The sequence below is a fragment of the Nicotiana sylvestris genome, chromosome 4 (assembly GCF_000393655.2).
Source record: "Nicotiana sylvestris chromosome 4, ASM39365v2, whole genome shotgun sequence".
NCBI lineage: Eukaryota > Viridiplantae > Streptophyta > Magnoliopsida > Solanales > Solanaceae > Nicotiana > Nicotiana sylvestris.
The window spans coordinates 67507400-67514921 of NC_091060.1; positions in this window are offsets into that span (position 1 = coordinate 67507400).

The following is a 7522-nucleotide window of genomic DNA, read 5'->3' on the forward strand; positions in this document are numbered from 1 at the left end:
CTTTCTCCAACAGTCATCCAAACTTGGATTTTTCTTTTCATTCTATAATTGTCGAAATCAGCGTGTTTCGTCACTAATAATCTTACTTTTCTAAAAGCTTTGAGATAAGTTTTATTCCAAACAAATAAGAAGGAATGTCAAGGTATACTACCAAGATTCAAGGTTACATGATGCAAAATACGGCCATGAAAGGCGGGAGATAAAAAGATATTGGTGTAAGAAAAGTGAAATCAAAAGTGGATCAGCAAAGTCAGAAGGGACATATGATTACAGTTAAAAGGATTTGAAGGAAAACATACAGAGGGGAAGAGAAACGAAGAGAAGCATCACCATCGGCAAGAATACCCCAGCCAACCACCCTGCTTTAAACTAAAGAATGAGGATGAGAATTAAAGAAGTCAGGCGTCCACCTGGAGAATGAGGATGAGAAAAGAAGAAGTCAGGCGTCCACCTGGAGAATGAGGATGAAGAATTAAAGAAGTCAGGCGTCCACCTGGAGAATGAGGATGAGAAAAGAAGAAGTCAGGCGTCCACCTGGAGAATGAGGATGAAGAATTAAAGAAGTCAGGCGTCCACCTGGAGAATGAGGATGAAGAATTAAAGAAGTCAGGCGTCCACCTGGAGAATGAGGATGAGAATTAAATAAGTCAGGCGTCCACCTGGAGAACGAGGATGAGAATTAAAGAAGTCAGGCGTCCACCTGGAGAATGAGGATGAGAAAAGAAGAAGTCAGGCGTCCACCTGGAGAATGAGGATGAGAATTAAAGAAGTCAGGCGTCCACCTGGAGAATGAGGATGAGAAAAGAAGAAGTCAGGCGTCCACCTGGAGAATGAGGATGAGAATTAAAGAAGTCAGGCGTCCACCTGGAGAATGAGGATGAGAAAAGAAGAAGTCAGGCGTCCACCTGGAGAATGAGGATGAGAATTAAAGAAGTCAGGCGTCCACCTGGAGAATGAGGATGAGAAAAGAAGAAGTCAGGCGTCCACCTGGAGAATGAGGATGAGAATTAAAGAAGTCAGGCGTCCACCTGGAGAATGAGGATGAGAAAAGAAGAAGTCAGGCGTCCACCTGGAGAATGAGGATGAGAATTAAAGAAGTCAGGCGTCCACCTGGAGAATGAGGATGAGAAAAGAAGAAGTCAGGCGTCCACCTGGAGAATGAGGATGAGAATTAAAGAAGTCAGGCGTCCACCTGGAGAATGAGGATGAGAAAAGAAGAAGTCAGGCGTCCACCTGGAGAATGAGGATGAGAATTAAAGAAGAAGTCAGGCGTCCACCTGGAGAATGAGGATGAAGAAGAAAAAAAGAAGTCAGGCGTCCACCTGGAGAATGAGGATGAGGAAAGAAGAAGTCAGGCGTCCACCTGGAGAATGAGGATGAAGAAAGAAAAGAAGCAGTCAAGGCACCCACCTGAAGAACGAGGGAATGCAGTTGAAGTGTTGAAATCAAAAGCCCGCTCATATGAAAAAGTAGCACACTTAGAATCAATAAGCAGAGGAGTCCAACAAAATTCCCGGCGAGAAACAACAAGAGTCCCAAAAGAAAATACGGGACACAATGAAAAGGAATACGGAATAAGCCAAATGCCCAAGAGTCACCAAGATATCAAGACAACAAGAAACGCAAGGGCATGACCTAGATAAGATTTTTTTATAATTCATGTACCATAGTCTAGTTTAGCTTTTTGTATTACCTTTGAAGTAAGGTGTAATAAGGAGGTCAGCAAGCAGTAAAAACAGCACGAAGCAGCAGTAACATCACAGTCCCACGGTAGTCCCAGCTACCCAAAACTTCCCGAACTACATTGACCTGATTCCTTTATAGCCAAGGATATGTAGGAAACCTTTGAAGCAGAGGTTCGGTCAAATCTTTCAAAAATGCTTCCCATGGAGTATTTGAACGGGCAAAAAATCGCTCGTGTCTGCTCACTTTATCTTTGCACGAAAACTCTTCGAGTTTCCGCACAAAGAGGGGCAGTTGTGAGCACGTGATTTTTGCTTTACGAAAACTACTCCAAAATAAATCAAAAAATAAAATAAATTTTTTTTTACTGTATAATTCTTGAATTTGCGTGGTGTTAAATATTTGTGTTATGTCAGTAAATGTTTACTTTGTCATAATAAATTGAAAATTAAAAAAAATATATATGTTTCATGCATATCTAGGATTTAATTATGCATTTAATAATTGATTCAAAACAAAATCACAAAAAATATGCATTTTTATTTTTTTCGTCATATTAATTGTGTCATTGTATGATTAATGTTTTATCTATGTGTTAATGGTTATTAAAAGATAATTAGTATTATTATTATGATAATTTTGTTTTTATTATTTTTAATTAGGAATTTAATAATTAGGAATTTAATTAGGAAATTAAAAGAAGTAGAAATTAAGTGGGTAAAACGGATCTGGGCCAAAATCCTAAACAAAAAAATCAGGCCCAAACCATTTTTAACCCCCCCACTGCCCAATCTAGGCAGCCCAGGTCTGGTCCAAACCAGACGAGCCAAAACGACAGCGTTTGGTCGTGGCTTCTCGGGGACCGTTGGATCAAATCCAACCAACGGTCAAGATCTCACCCCCTTACCCGTAACCCGTAACCCGACCCAGTGACCCGACTCAGCCGACCCTGGCATTAAACCAAACGACATCGTTTGGTTTAATGAATTGATCCAGGCCCTTCATTCTACTTGATCTAACGGTTAGTATCAATCCACCCCACCCCTATATAAGTCCCAAGCCCCTACCCCGGCCCCTAACTGAACACCCCCCCCCCCTCCTCTCACTGTTCATCATCGTCCCCAAACCCCACTCCTAACCCTAGCCGCCCTAGGATCACACCGCCTGAAACCCGGCGGCATCAACGTCGCCGGTCACCAAAATAATACCCTAGAATCCCCTGAACATCCTCTACACAGATCTAACATTGGTTTCCTTCGAATCAGGCCCCAACTCTTCGAATCTTAAATCGAAGGTTGGCCTGAAAACCTTACCTTCTCCGATGGCTTCCAAAATAACACCACAACTTCCCCTAGATACCCTCATCACGGATCTGTTAGTTGCATGGCTCGAGTCCTACTGGAACTGCTCGAATCTTCATTTGAAGATTCGAGTAAAACTTGAACCTATCCCAACCTACCTCAAACTAACACCAAATGACCCCTAGGCCACCCTCACCCTTGTATCATATTTGGTTCTCCTCGAATCTGACCAGAAATGGTTAAATCCCAAATCGAACCTTCAGGAGCCCTAAATACCAAACTTCTGGATTTTTGTCCAAATTGATTAAAAGATTGAGGTTTAATCGACCTTAGTCGAAGTATTTTCAGTGGAAAATACTTCGAATAAGGTCTGTTTGATTTCAAACAAAATACGAATCCAAGTTGAGTCCAAGTCGGAATGTATTTGAAGGGTCAGAGGTATTTTTTCTATTTCTCATGTGTATTCTACGTGCATTGTATGTTTGTTTTCATTAGTCTGTTTAATTTTTCATAATTTTCTAGTCAATTTTGTTATACTGTCCCCTACCCGTCTACTTCATTCCTAAAGTGAAATGTTTCTGTTGGTTATGTTTGTTTACAATGTGTGTAATCGACTCGATTAAGTTCGTCGATTAGTTACATTATGAATCCACGTTTATGATAATACATTGTAATAACCTGCTCACCTGTTTTGATTGACTATTATCATGTTGTTGTAATCAGTTAGTTAGTCCTTGCTAATTAGTTGGTTCTTGTTTAATAAGTCAGAAAGTTTATCAAACATTTGAGTATTAATTTCTGAGCAGTTGGTTTCAGGCAGTGTCAGTATACTGACAATGCCCCTGCATTCATACATATTTCAAATTTAATTTGAATTGTTCTGTTGAATTCTGTGTGATGTTGTTGAGATGTTAGGTAAATTCAATTTCACAATTGTTGGGTAGATACAACTGTGTTAGGAACTTAAGAGAATTGGTATTAGCTGTTTTAAATCAGGTTGATAATTAGGTTTGAACAGATTTTTAAATCTGTTTCATAATAGATTTTGATCTTGTATTAATGGGCAGTAATAACAGTAGGATTTCAGGGCATTTCTGGGAATGAAACAGTAAAAAACAGTGTTAGTTCTAGTGTGCTGGAAGTGGAATGTAATGGCTATAATTTAAGATACTAATGGGAAACAAAGGGTAATGGGGCTGCTTAAAATCAGGATAGGATCATATAAAGTATTAAAAAGTAGTTTGTAGTGGAACTTTCTGTAATTTAAAAAGAATAAAGGGGTCCAAGAAGCACTTAAAAGTATAGGACCAGTCCTGTATAAATACAGGGAGCTGGACAGCTTAATAGGAAAAAAAAACTTGAAGAGAGTTTGAGAGTTTTTCAGAGAGGGAATTGGGACTGATTTAGGGCAGTTTTCAGAAAAGAGGGCAGATTTTAGGAGATTGGAAGAGGAAATTGAGAGAGAAAAAATCTAATTTTTAAGGCATTAGGGAATACACTCAGAGATAAACACAGAGAGATATACAGAAGGAAAAAATAAAATTTGAGAGAGGAAAATCAAGCAGAAACAGAAATCTGAAAAGGAAGATAGAAAGAAAGGAAAACAGAAACATTAAAACAGAATTCTACATCGGAAGTTAGTATTGAAGCTGATTCTGTGTTTTGAAATTAAAAGCTTTTTCAGTCTGCTTTGTTCTAAGTCTCAAAATCAGAAATATTATTCTTTGTATTAAATCTGTCAGGATTTGTTCGATCTCATTCTTCAGTTAAAAATCTGAAATTTCTTAAAAGTACTGTCACTGTGCATCTGGGTTCCTCGGGTCTTATTATTGCTCAAATCTGTGGGAATACTGGTATTCTGTTGATTTTGTTACTGCTGCAACTGTTGAAATTTACTTCTCCTACCTTCATTTCCAGGTACATATCTCTTAAATTCTATGTTGGAAAGAGATTCAACATGACAAATGAATGAATTTCAAATTGAAATGCTGCCTTCTATCATTTAAGTTTAAACATTTAAATTTCAGCTTTGGTTTCATGTTGGATAACCAGTAGTGAGTTCGACTTGACGGCTACAAGATAATTGTCTTATTTTTAAATTCATATAAAAACTTTGTAATAATGTTATCCATGTTGAAATTTCATTAGTTTAGTTATCTTTGAGTTGTGTAAATACGAAGCATGGCAGAAAGTTGGCTTTTAGTTACACTTTATGGTATTGTTAGATAGGTATAGCATAATATGGAATTATCAAAGAAAATATGCTATTAGTTTATTTTGTTAGTTAATTAGTTGTTGTTTAAAGCTAGATGATGATTGGTTGCAATTTGTTGTCTTTTGGCATAACATTGGTTGTGTTCATAATTTATAGTTGAAAGACGCGTTAGTATAATCCGTTATGTTCACGATGTCAAATATGGTAAATAATATTGTATGCAATATCATTTCATTAAGTCAACTAGACTTGTTCTCTTTCTTAATAATAAAGGGCTTAGGAACTTATACAATGTGAAAGTTAATAGTTAGTAATAATTCACATAGATTGAGAATCAAATTGGTTTGATTATATCTATATCTATCCTAACTCAATCATAGGCATAATTAATTAAATTAATTTCGTCTATTAAGATTAAAACAAATATATGAGAATAAGATGATATGTACGAACACCAATTGCAAAACTTTATATCAATGGTAATTATGAATAGAACTTGCACTAAATAAAAAAAAAGTTCTTGAAAAATATTCTTTCTTTTATAATTCATTTTCAGTTTCATATGCAATTTATTCTTTGGCATATATATATATATGTCATGGCATATATATATATGTCATATTTGTTAAAAATAGTATTAATCATATTTTTATTCTGTTCTTTGAATTTGAATAGTTGGAATGAATATAATTTATACTCGAAAATTATAATCGACGGGCAACCTTTAATAGATTGTGAATTCTTTTCAAAGAATTTATAGGCCTCTAAAATGGGAGTTCTTATGATTTCCACATAAAAAATATATGAATATAATAAACAATTTGTGGAAAATCCCTAATACCATTACAAGTATTTTGCGCAATTAGGGATGCGTTCGCGTACCCTGATTATATTTTTAAAAGCAAATTCGGATTATGCGTACGCGCAATTTCGAGCGAATATTTAAGAAAAGGATTTTTCCAAAGGCGTTAAATCAATTTCATAAAAAACCCGAGATGTGCGGTTCACTATTTAAGAAAAACCAATTTTCCTGATTCGACACGATATTCGAAAAAAAATAATTGTTTAATAAATATATTATCAAAAGTTATCGTGTACACGTACGCGTGACACAAATCCGCAGTTTTAAATCTATAACACGAATATACGTACGCGTAATTCGATTCAAAGAAGGGTCCTTAATCACAATAAGTATAAGCGGTAGTAAAATCACATAACAAAATATATTTAATAAAATCAAGATAATTAAGCCAATAATAAAAACAGTTAAGCGACCGTGCTAGAACCACGGAATTCAGAAATGCCTAACACCTTCTTCCGGATTAACAGAATTCCTTACTCAGGATTTCTGGTTCGCAGAATAATAAACAGAGTCATATTCTCCTCGATTCAGGGATTAAAATTGGTGACTTGGGACGCCTTAAAATTCCCAGGTGGCGACTCTTAAATAATTAAATAAATCCCGTTTCGACTGTTCTTCAATTGGAGAAAACTCCCCATGCGCCCCGCGAGCGCGGTAAAAAGGAGGTGCGACAATGTCAATGATGGCCTTCGACGCTGGGTCAAATTCCTTGTCCTCACAAATCATTCTGATTACCGGCCCCTTGTTGTGGGCAGCAGTGGATTGTTAGTCACGTTGGGAAAATCTTCATCCCTTAGCATTATCTTCTTTTGTTCTATCAAGTTCTTCACGGCTCTCTTCAGAGTCCAACAATCATCTGTGTGTGCCCTTCTGCCCCTGAGTGATAGGTGCATCGGGTACCAGCTCTGTAAGCGGGCGATGCTGGGTTTTGCCTGGTTTGAGAAATAGGCTGTAGTAGGCCCATTTGAACAAGCTTTAGTAATAGGCTGGAGTAGGGTTCGCCAATTGGTGTAAAATTTGGCCTATTTGGTGGTTCACGAGGGTGGAAATTGTTTTGTGGAGGCTGGGGGTTGTAGTGGTTTTGGTATGGAGGCTAGTTTCTAGAAAATGGAACTTGGTTCCGATTGGCTTGTTGTTGTGTCCGAACATAAGGTTGAGCATTCATGACCATGTATGGCTGAGGAGTATAGGCTACGTCTTGGTAGGGGTAATAGTATTGCGGGGACCTTTTCTGAGAAAAGGGATCTGGGAGTATGGTGTTTTCTTGCACCCGACGCTGCCATGGATGTTTCTTCCTTTTGCTTGCCCTTCGCCACTCCTCCAGACCCACCCTGAATGGCCTGGGAGGTAGCTCTGATGGCGGATTGGCTTAGAATTTGACCCGTTTCAACCCATTTTCCACCATTGCGCCAATCTTGATATCTTCAGCGAACGGTTTACCCATTGCGGACATCATATTTA